The sequence below is a fragment of the Bos javanicus genome, chromosome 5 (assembly GCF_032452875.1).
Source record: "Bos javanicus breed banteng chromosome 5, ARS-OSU_banteng_1.0, whole genome shotgun sequence".
NCBI lineage: Eukaryota > Metazoa > Chordata > Mammalia > Artiodactyla > Bovidae > Bos > Bos javanicus.
The window spans coordinates 82,741,810-82,754,481 of NC_083872.1; the positions used below are offsets into that span (position 1 = coordinate 82,741,810).

The following is a 12,672-nucleotide window of genomic DNA, read 5'->3' on the forward strand; positions in this document are numbered from 1 at the left end:
CTGCCATACAACATGAATCAGCCATGACTATACTTATGTCCCCTCTCTCTTGAACGTCCCCTACCCATCTCACCCCTCAAGATTATCACAGTCAACCCAGATTTTTGTTTTAATTTTAATAAAAGTTCTGGCAATCCAACAGCTTTCAGGAGAGAGGGAATGGGGAGACAGAGAAGAAAAGTAGAACAAATAAAATATGTTGAACTGTCTCAACAGGAATCTGAAAGCTTGCTTTCAGTATAAATGTAAGTTGAATCCCTAGGGTAGGGCTACCAAATAAGCAATATAATCAAGATTCTCCATACTTTATCTGGTAGAACTACTGCTTTAAAATGACACGGCTAATCCATCCATTCATTCATACACACATATATACACTTATTCAAAGGATACTGGTCATTCATCCATCATGTACCAGGGATTGTTCTAGGCACTGAGGAACTTTCATTCCAGTGACCATCCCCAACTGCTACCTCTGCTTTCCAATAAAGTCCATCTCACGCACCTGGTTAGGTGAGCCCACCTGCCAGACACATACATTTTCCTTAGCCAACTACAGCACTGGTCTTATTTTCAAGATGCAATCCCAAACTAGGGCATTCTACTTAACATAGTGATTGCCTGAGCTTAAAAACAAAGCAAAGGAATAATATACTTTTATAAATATAAAAATATACTTTTTTACTATGTATTCAACAAAATATACTATTTTTACATAATACAAAATATATAGTGTTTGTATATTTGATTAAGTATTAAACTATTTTTTTAGTATGTAAAAGTATACTTTTTACATTTTTGCTGTTTAAATCATGTGTATTGAATGTCTTAATCTCAGGATACCTTCAAGTCCTGCCTTCTGCCAAATAGCGATAGAGCATTAAAAATGTATTTCTCCTTATGAAATGCCCAGCTGTGTCTTGATTTCATTCTACTGATCTGTTACAGGAAGCTAGGTTGGCTCCACTTCAAATGCCTGCTATCTAATCTCGGCAGGGCACTTAATGTTACCCAAGGATCCTTTATTCATCACTATTTCCTGCCCTATCACATTTCTCATAATGGCTGTCTCTCAAAATTCCTACCAAACTCTCCCTAATCTATTCCTATTCCTCTCTGCCCTTAATCTCAGTAGATTCCCTCATATCCTACCTTGCTGAGAGTCCCAGGACACTCTCCTCTATCTAATTTTTCTATATACTCTCATTTGCTTGTTTCCTTCTGTCATGGGGAAACTCTCCACCATGTTCTCAATGACATTCCAACCTTTTCACATTCACTCCCTCATTCCCTCATATCTTCAGTCTTTTGCATTCATGTTTCCTTCTGCTCAACCAATAAACACTTTAAGAACCTTCTAGACCTAAAAATAGCACTCAAAAAAGAACTCTCAAATTCCTCCCTACCCTTCAGAAGCTACAGATCTAGCTGTGACTCTTCACCAATGTCCCAGGCCTTTCTCTACTTGGGGATAAGTCAATACCTCAAGTTTCTGTAAATAAAAAGAAACCAGCCAGATACAGAACGTCTGGGGTAGAAACCTGTTTTTAAAGCAGGGATCCCAAACCTCCAGGATCTACTGCCTGATGATCTGAAGTGGAGCTGATGTAATAATAAAGTAGAAATAAAGTGCTCAATAAATGTAATGCACATGAATCATCCTGAAACCATCCCCCACCTCCCCCGGTCTGTGGAAAAATTGTCTTCCACAAAACCTGATCCTGGTGCCAAAGCGGTTGGGGGCCGCTGTAAATGAGAACTAAGATGGCTGATATCTTTATTAATATATACATATTTCTTATTTAGTAGAAATTTTATAATATTCTACTTCATTTTGGTAGTAAAGATTACTTGGGCCTTTCACACAACAGGAGACTGCCGACCCTGGTCTCCGATGACGACGATGCCATGCAGTATCTGTGCTTTGCTGTGCTTTGTCACTCAGTTGTGTCTGATTCTTTGTAACCCCATGAACTGTAGCCTTTTTTAGGGACTGGAATGAAAACTGACCTTTTCCAGTCCTGTGGCCACTGCTGCATTTTTGGAATTTGCTGGCATATTGAGTGGAGCACTTTCACAGCATCATCTTTTAGGATTTGAACTAGCTCAACTGGAATTCTATCACCTCCACTAGCTTTGTTCATAGTGATGCTGCCTAAGGCCCACTTGACTTCACATTCCAGGAAGTCTGGCTCTAGGTCAGTGATCACACCATCGTGATTATCTGGGTGTGAAGATCTTTTTTGTATAGTTCTTCTGTGTATTATTGCTACCTCTTCTTAATATCTTCTGCTTCTGTTAGGTCCATACCATTTCTGTCCTTTATTGAGTCCATCCTTGCATGAAATGTTCCCTTGGTATCTCTACTTTTCTTGAAGAGATCTCTAGTCTTTCCCATTCTTTTGTTTTCCTCTTTTTCTTTGCATTAACCACTGAGGAAGGCTTTCTTATCTCTCCTTGCTATTCTTTGGAACTCTGCATTCAAATGGGTATATCTTTCCTTTTCTCCTTTGCTTTTGGCTTCTCTTCTGCACAACTGCACTCATCTCACACACTAGTAAAGTAATGCTCAAAATTCTTCAAGCCAGGCTTCAGCAATACGTGAACCATGAACTTCCAGATGTTCCAGCTTGTTTTAGAAAAGGCAGAGGAACCAGAGATAAAATTGCCAACATCCACTGGATCATCCAAAAAGCAAGAGAGTTCCAGAAAAACGTCTATTTCTGCTTTGTTGACTATGCCAAAGCCTTTGACTGCATGGATCACCACAAACTGTGGAAAATTCTGAAAGAGATAGGAACACCAGACCACCTGACCTACCTCTTGAGAAATCTGTATGCAGGTCAGGAAGCAACAGTTAGAACTGGACATGGAACAACAGACTGGTTCCAAATAGGAAAAGGTGTACATCAGGGCTGTATATTGTCACCCTGCTTATTTAACTTCTATGCAGACAGAGTACATCATGAGAAACGCAGGGCTGGATGAAGCACAAGCTGGAATCAAGACTGCCAGGAGAAATATCAATAACCTCAGATATGCAGATGACACGACCCTAATGGCAGAAAGCAAAGAAGAACTAAAGAGCCTCTTGATGAAAGTGAAAGAGGAGAGTGAAAAAGCTGGCTTAAAGCTCAACATTCAGAAAACTAAGATCATGGCATCCGGTCGCATCACTTTATGGCAAATAGACAGAGAAGCAGTAGAAACAGTGTCAGACTTTATTTTTTTGGGCTCCAAAATCAATGCAGATGGTGACTGCAGCCATGAAATTAAAAGACGCTTCCTCCTTGGAAGAAAATTATGACCAACCTAGACAGCATATAAAGAGCAAAGACATTACTTTGCCAACAAAGGTCCATCTAGTCAAGTCTATGGTTTTTCCAGTAGTCATGTATGGATGTGAGAGGTGGACTATAAAGAAAGCTGAGTGACGAAGAATTGATGCTTTTGAACTAAGGTATGGAAAAGACTTTTGAGAGTCCCTTGGACTGCAAGGAGATCCAACCAGTCCATCCTAAAGGAAATCAGTCCTGAATATTCACTGGAAGGACCGATGTTGAAGCTGAAACTCCAGTACTTTGGCTACCTGATGCAAAGAACTGACTCATTGGAAAAGACCCTGATGCTGGGAAAGATTGAAGGTGGGAGGAGAAGGGGATGACAGAGAATGAGATGGTTGGATGGCATCACCAACTCAATGGTCATGAGTTTGAGTAAACTCCAGGAGTTGGTGATGGACAGCGAGGCCTGGCGTGCTGCAGTAAATGGGGTCACAAAGAGTCAGATATGACTGAGCAACTGAACTGAACTAAACTGGAGTGTAGCCCCCCAGACACCTCTGTCCATGGGGATTCTCCAGGCAAGAATACTGGAACAGGTTGCCATGTCCTCCTCCAGGGGATCTTCCCAACCCAGGGATCGAACCCAGGTCTCCTGCATTGCAGGTGGATTCTTTACCATCTGAGCCACCAGGGAAGCCCAAGAATACTGGAGTGGGTAACCTATGCCTTCTCCACGGGATCTTCCTGATCCAGGAATTGAACCGGGGTCTCCTGCATTGCAGGTGGATTCTTTCCCAACTGAGCTACCAGGGAAGCCCTGCTGCTGCTAAGTCGCTTCAGTCGTGGCCGACTCTGTGCGATCCCATAGACGGAAGCCCACCAGGCTCCCCTGTCCCTGGGATTCTGCAGGCAAGAACACTGGAGTGGGTTGCCATTTCCTTCTCCAATGCATAAAAGTGAAAAGTGAAAGTGAAGTCGCTCAGTCACGTCCAACTCCTAGCGGCCCCATGGACTGCAGCCAGGCTTCTCCATCCCTAACCAGCTCTAAATTCCGCTTCCTGCATGGATGGGTAGTTTTATTAGCAGACTGCACAATGTATCACAGTGTATCACTATGATCTGCCAGAAAATTCCACCATAAATTCCTGGAATACACAGTCAGTCCAGAGGACTGGAGAGCTTTGAGTGTCAAAACCACTCAGCTAAACAAGACTTATGGGGAAATAAAGGCTATGCATGAGCAGTGTAGCCAAGGAAAAGTGTCAGGTAAAAACATACTACAGACCAACATATTACAGGACTTTAAATTTTCCAAATGTGGAATGGGTTAGACAGTTTACAGGCGGTGGACTTGGGTGAAAACGGTGTGTCAGAAGTCCCCCCCTAAAAAGCGCTGCTCTCATATTTGTTTTAATTTATCCAACGCTTTTTGACCTCATGACTCATGAAATTACTAAGAAAATTGTTAACTGCAGAAGCAACACCACCGACACTAGTTCAGCTAATTTACAGATTTCCTTTGGTGATTTAAAGAAGATTCCAAAGTAAGTTTAGCTTGATTTTTGAGGCTCATCTGTATCAAAGCTCAGCTATAATTGGTGGGATGGGTTGAAGTGTTTCTACCGCAAATTCCTATGTTGAAGTTCGAATCTGACCTCATTCGGAGAGAAGGTCTTTATGGAGATAATGAAGGTAAATGGGATCATTCAGTTCAGTTCAGTCACTCAGTCGTGTCCGACTCTTTGCGACCCCATGAATCGCAGCACACCAGGCCTCTCTGTCCATCACCAACTCCCGGAGTTCACCGAGACTCACGTCCATCGAGTTGGTGATGCCATCCAGCCATCTCATCCTCTATCGTCCCTTTTTCTCCTGCCCCCAATCCCTCCTAGCATCAGAGTCTTTTCCAATGAGTCAACTCTTCGCATGAGGTGGCCAGAATACTGGAGTTTCAGCTTTAGCATCATTCCTTCCAAAGAACACCCAGGACTGATCTCCTTTAGAATGGACTGGTTGGATCTCCTTGCAGTCCATGGGACTCTCAAGAGTCTTATCCAACACCACAGTTCAAGCATCAATTCTTCAGCGCTCAGCCTTCTTCACAGTCCAACTCTCACATCCATACATGACTACTGGAAAAACCATAGCCTTGACTAGACGGACCTGAGCATTACTTTGCTAGCATGTGAGATAACTGCAATTGTGCAGTAGTTTGAACATTCTTTGGCATTGCCTTTCTTTGGGACTGGAATGAAAACTGACCTTTTCCAGTCCTGTGGCCCCTGCTGAGTTTTCCAAATTTACTGGCATATTGTGTGCAGCACTTTCACAGCATCATCTTTCAGGATTTGAAATAGCTCAACTGGAATTCCATCACCTCCACTAGCTTTGTTCATAGTGATGCTTTCTAAGGCCCACTTGACTTCACATTCCAGGATGTCTGGCTCTAGGTGAGTGACCACACCATTGTGATTATCTTGGTCGTGAAGATCTTTTTTGTACAGTTCTGTGTATTCTTGATCATTCAGGTGGGTCCTATTCCATTTGACTGGCATCTTCATAAAAAGGGGCAATTTGGACAGAGAGACATGCATAATGGCAGGTGATGTGAAAACACAAGGAGAAGACAGTCATCTATAGGTCAAGGAGAGAAGCCTGGAATAGGTCCCATGCTCAGAGGACTCCCCCGCTGCCCACATTCTCATTTTGGACTTTCAGCCTGTAGAACTGTGAAAATGAATTTCTGTTGCTGAAGCCACCCAGTTTGGTTGGCTTACTCTATCACAGCAGCCTTAGCCAACTATCTCAAGTGGTGAGGCCTAGCATGAGATGCTGGACTGTGGCAGTAGCGACTGACCAACGGCCAGGGTAAGCAGACACAGGATTACAGAGGTACAGGGCTTCCTAGGAGGCAGAGTTTAGAAAGTAGCTGGCCTGAAAAATCCAGATACAGCTCTGTATATGAGTGAGTTTTCTAAGGCCACGAGGTGCTGGCCACGTTCTGCTCTTTTCTGTGACAGCATTCAACAACAGTCTTTATGACCCAGTAATGAGCATGATACACAAATTCAATTAGATGCAGCATACCCAGCAATCGCAGTATCGTAACAAACATTTATAACAGAGGAATCGCTTGCTCTCAGATTCAAATTCTATTCCTTCTGAGAGACCCAGCAACAATCTGCAGGGAACGTCCGTAAGTCTTTTGAAATTACAAAAGTATCAAGTATACATGGTTGTTTATCTTATACTTTCTTATACTCCTCCCCAAGTAAGATTTAGGCATTCCCATAAATCTGAAAAAAGGCGCACAACCACCTCCCCTGAATATTCAACACTGACTTTAAACACAAGAAACAAAACTGTTCCCCAAATCAAAGGCAAAATTATGGTAATAGTTTGTTTTCAGTGTTTGCTCAGGGAGAGGTCTATGCTAGGATCCTGACTGAGGACATGTGGATACATAACACGTACATCAAAGCAATCTAGGATTGAGGAATAGTTTTGTAACAACAACGAAACTGTTTAATAAAATCATCAATTTAAAGGTATAATAAGATGACTCATGCCCAGCAAGAATTAGGTCTCCTCCCATCTCTTCTGCTGCCAGCTCTCAATTACTTCAAGTCACTTTCACAAGAGCCAACACGTCGTATGAAGGAATGCTGTGCCTCTCCACCAGGTTGGAGGCCTTCCTCCAAATAGGAAAACCACAGTAGTCTGCGGGCATCACAGGTTCACTTCCAAACTTAGATGCTAGCAGATAGCTACACTCTAGATTGAAAGTCCTTCCTGAGCTTCAACTATGAGACAAGGTTCCAATTAGGCAGCACAGATAGAACCATGTTGGCTTGAAAAGACACATACATGTCATCCTGATTATGCAAAGAACAATTTCTACAGCTCTGTGGTAAAAAGCCTTTTAATATTTAAAATTATTACTAAGTCACTGGGCTATCAGGGATTTCCAGAAGTTGTCCGATTTTCTGCTTCTATATAGGACAAAGAGACTTATTTTAATTTGGAGATAAACCAACTGACATCTTCAAGTCAGGGTCACCCTTCCAGCTGTGTAGGTTGTGTCCTGTACAGGGTTCCCTGCCCCAGTGAGTGGAGGCTGAACCCCAGCCTGCTCCAGCCCAGGTGCTACATCCGCCTGGAGGACAGCCATTTTCTAACTGCACACAAGCTCTCTAAGACCAGTGCCACATTCACCTTCTGCATGGGTACCCTTGGGTATAAGTCTAGAATCAGTGCAGTGAAAAGCAGTGGTTTTAAACACATTTAGTTCAGGAAGTGACATAGTCAGTGTGCCTGGAATTTAGAGAATAAAAAGCAGTGGCAGGTAGCACCAGTGGTAAAGAACCTGTCTGCCGATGCAGGAGACTCAGGTTCCATCCCTGGATTGGGAAGATTGCCTGGAGTAGGGCATGGCAATCCACTCTAGTATTCTTGTCCAGAGAATCCCAGGGACAGAGGAGCCTGGCGGGTTATGGTCCACATAGTTACAAAGAGTCAGACATGACTGAAGCAACTTAGCATGCACACATGCAAAATGAGGTGTTGGCCTGGGCCATGACCTGCAAGTCATGTGGGCCATTTTTAGAATTTAAAGATTATCCTACATCCAGAGGGATGATACTAAATGGTCTTAAGCATAGGGGTGACCTGATATGATTTGTGTTTCTAAAACAAATCTCTCCTTCTCCACAGGGAGCCAGAGAGGGTGTGCGAAGGTCCAGGTGAGAACTGGTGGATAGATCAAGTGATGACAGAGAATTGGACAAACTATATTGGGAGACTGAATGGACGGGACTCTGGGAATGATTAGATGGAGGCTGAAAGTATGAGAGAGAAGGAATAATGTCCTGGATGATGTATAAAAAACTGGGGTGTCATATGTAAAGAACACTGTAGAAGGAGTAAGTTTGAGAGGTTATGGTCATAGGTTCAGTTTTAGAGATTTCCATAAAGCAGTGGGTGAATATTCTAGTAAATCCTAGTCTTCAAGTAAGATACTTACATGTGTTTAAAATAAAATCTGAGAAATACAGTGTCAACCAGGGTTTTGGAAGTATTCTGGGCTGAATATAAGGCTATAGTTCTCAAATTCTTGTCTATGACCACATTCCTGACCCCACCCCAGGGTATTTTCAGTTTGACCACTTGCTCTGAGGGCAAAGAAATATCTGAAGAAAAAGAGGGAAAGACAGCCCACTTTTAGGCATTCTAGGTCACATAACATGCTGACAGCCATCCCCTTCTCTGTCTTGCCTCCACAACTTGTTTCAGTCCTCATCTGTGGGTTACTGGTAAATCAAGACACCAAATTCATGAAGAACAGTGAGTGTCAGGGTGTGGTTCCCAGTCCAGGCAGCATCAGCAAAACTTGGGAACAGAATTGAAGTTCTCATGCCCCAGCCCTGACCCACAAAATCAGAAACACTGAAGGCGGACCTGAACAATCTATACTTGAACCAGTCCTCCAGGTGATTCTAATGCACATTCAAGTTTAAGAACCACTGACAAAAACCAATCAGATTTTCTACAACTGTTTGCTTCCTAAGTTTCATAATTTTATTTCGTGCTACAATTTCCTTGGTCCTCCAAAATTATAGTCAACATCTAAGTAAGACTCCTTCTCCAGGTGAGGCCATCTCTCTTTTGGGTCCCAAACTATCTCCCTCACGGTGTCCAGACGCCCAGTTTTGCCTCCATTAACCTGAACCCTACCTACATCTTCAAGTCCACTGTTGGTGGCGCTGCCCTCCTGCTCTGAGCTCTCTCACGTCACTGCAGCTGGACCACTCAGAATGCTGCTTTGTATTACACACTACGTTAGCACCTTCCTACTGGGATCCTGCCTTTTATTTGAACTCAGCATAGTGTCTGATACAAAGAGAAAACCTAATCAAATCTAAACGGTTGTTACAGATCAGTGTTTCTCAAGGTGAAGTCTATTGGCAAGTGTATGTTGGTTGAGAGGACAGGGTCTCAGCCCCATTTCTAGTCTATTAAACTAGCAACTTCTACACACTACGGTCTGCACCTTCAGTGCACACTGAAATTCCATCACTCCTGCTGTAGATGAGATTCAACTTGTTAACTACAGGCTTAGAAGAACTGCTTCTTGAGTACAGAACACTTAATGAATCCCTGAACTAAAATGAAACAAAATGACAAGAGCTTATCTTGTTCCTAACCTGTGGTCCACACCGTAAATGTATTCTTCAAATTGTAAAGTTTTAAAACAATGATAATCACACTTTATCCTCAACAAACACTGTGGAATAATTTCTTACCAGGGTCTCTTCCCCAGCCTACACTTATGCAACTGACTTTCCAGTCCTAATGAATTTTATTTTTTAATTGTTGGTTCAGATACCAGGGCTTTAAGACCACTTAGAAAATATCTTTTTCATCTATTTCTCTTAGAAGTGTTCATTTGTAAATTATTAATGTAAGCTTCAACAGAATGTAAACATGGAATTTTAAGTGTAAAAAGAAAATACCAAAATAGCTGTCAAAAGGCAAATGACATTATTTATAACTAGTGACACATCTTCCCATAGCCAAAAATATTTCCTGGCTTTAGTTATGAAATTTAAATTTAGTTCCCCACAACCAACTGCCCCACTACTCCCTCCTATCAAGTGGGTACATAAGCTTCACCCTTGATCTCCCCAACACCCCCAAAATGCCTGCAGACTGACAAATCCATGGTCAAAACAGTTGCTACAGAGCACGTTATATAACAGAAGCAGAAGGAAAAGACATGTGATTTTTAACAGCATTGTAAGAGAAGTAGCTATGAAACAGAAAATGACAAGCTCTTTTCTAGAATTCGCATTGGGTCTTTCTTAAAACAATTTGTGTTCATCTTTATTTTGTCAAATACATGCAAATCCTTTGCTTTTAAACTGTAATAATTCAATTTTCACTATCCCTTTCTAAACTGAGGTATGAAGCGGAAAACAGACACATACACATCTGAAATCTACAAAAATTAATAGCCTTGGGGGATCTGATGTATGTTAACTTTTATTTTTAGAAAATTGCCAAATTCCATTTCTGAGATGTATTTTAAAAGAATTTTAATAGTTGTTCATGGACAGAACCTATTTTGGCTCATTCTGGCTAGCAGGAAAATGTTTCTTTTTTTAATTGATACACAATTTAAATAAAGTAAAAGTAACCCACTGCAGTGTTCTTGCCTGGAGAATCCCAGGGATAGGGGAGCCTGGTGGGCTGCCGTCTATGGGGTCGCAGAGTCGGACATGACTGAAGCAACTTAGCAGCAACAGCAATCCTTTTTAGGTACACAACTCAATGAGTTATTTTAAATGTTCATAATCATTAATTTTTTAATTTTTATTTTTTATTGAAATATAGTTGGCTTACAATGTTTCAGATATACAGCAAAGTGACTGTTATACATATATGTTTTCTTTTTCAGATTCTTTTCCATTATAGGTTATTACAAGATATTGAATATAGTTTCCTATGCTAAACAGTAGGTCTTTTGTTTATTTATTTTATATATAGTAGTGTGTATTTGTTAATCCCTCTTAATTTATCCCTCCCCCACCCTCTTTCCCCTTTGGTAATTGTAAATTGGTTTTCTATGTTGATGAGTCTATTTCTGTTTTGTAAATAAGCTCCTTTGTATCTTTTTTTTAAGATTCCACATATAAGTGACATCATACGATTATTTGTCTTTCTCTGACTTACTTCACTTCATATGATAATCTTTAGGTCTATTCTGTCGCTGCAAATGGAATTTTCATTCTCTTTTATGGTTAAATACCATTCCATTGCATATATACCACATCTTCTTTAGCCAATCATCTGTCCCTGGACATTTAGGTTGTTTCCATGCCTTGGCTCCTGTACATAGTGCTACTATGAACACTGGGGTGCGTGAATCTTTTTGCAATTCAATGAGTTTTGATAAATGCATGCAGTTGTGTAATTACCACCAAAACAGTATTGAGCTGTGTTGCCCAGTACAGTTGCCACAGGTAGCTAGTGAGCCCTTGAAACAGCTGGCACAAAATCAGAGATGTAAAATATAAGACTTCAAAGACTCAGTTTTTAAAAATGCAAATGCATATATCTTATTAATATATGGTGAAATTATAATATTTTTCATATACTGGGTTAAATATAGTACATTTTAATTCTACCTTTTTTCCCCTTTTTTAAAGTACTTATAAGAAAATTAAAAGTTAAAAGTAACTGGCTAGGATTTGTGGCTCAAATCACATTTTTATTGGACAATGCTGATACAGTAATAGATTATTTCTGTTCCCCAAAGAACGCCCTCGGTCTCCTTACAACACATACCATTTCTACTTTCCTGGCTCCTATAATGACTGATTTCCATCCCTAAAGTTTTGCTTTTAAAACCAATGGGTTGGTCAGAAAGTTTATTCATGTTTTTCCCTAATACCTAATGGAAAAACCAGAATGAACTTTTTGGCCAATGCCAAGTTTCCTTTTTGTGTTTCTCCATAATTATCTCATGCTGTTTTTAGAGCTTAAAAAAAAAAAAAAAAAACTACTTTTAACATTAAAAGATTTGAAAAAGTCTTACCTGATAATTTCCTATAATTTTCATTAACCAATATCCTTTTCATTAACCAGTTCCAAAGCCAGTAGGCCACCACAAATGCATTCTGGGTAACAAACCGTCTTCCAGAAGGAGATGTGCACAAGTGGTTCGTAACTGAATGGAGACCATTGTGCAGGCACACAACAGCATCCATTCACAGATGCTGCCGGAGATCTGAGCCAGAGGTGAAGAACCTCCCATAGCATAATTGGATTCAGCCTCAGGAAAGTGGAGAGAAAGCCTTATCTGTGCTAAGAAAAGATTTGCACAAAAATGTAAGGCACTGAATGGGTAAATCATTTAAAGGTGGGAGGAGGAAGAGAGACAGGAAGTGGGGGCCTACAGGGAGTATCTACTGGTGGGAACTCTGCAGTGGCTGATGATAATGGCCAAAGAGATGTAGAGAGACATCCAGTCCACAACCCACCCCAGACCCCACTGTTCCCATTCTCAACTGTTGCCATTCTGCTTTTCTTCTGATTCCCTTCAAATTAAACTGAAGTTATGGAGAAGGAAATGGCAACCCACTCCAGTATTCTTGCCTGGAAAATCCCATGGACAGAGGAGCCTGGTGGGCTACAGTCCATGGGGTCGCAAAGAGTCAGACATGACTTGGCGACCGACTACACACAAGTATTTCTTAAACTGGAATTTGAGGGCCTTCTATGGGAATGTTAGATTGACCCTGAAGAGTACTTCTCTTAAATTCAAATGCCTTTTTCATCTAGTGAGCCAAAAATTTATCTTTAGTAGAATTAATGCCATCACTTTGTG

At 41.1% G+C, this 12,672-nt stretch overlaps 1 protein-coding gene across 13 annotated transcripts in view; it reads right to left on the bottom strand.

Moving 5' to 3' along the window:
• Positions 1 to 12,672, bottom strand: part of PPFIBP1 (PPFIA binding protein 1) — a 206,241-nt gene that overhangs the window by 88,082 nt on the left and 105,487 nt on the right. The window lies entirely within an intron of this gene.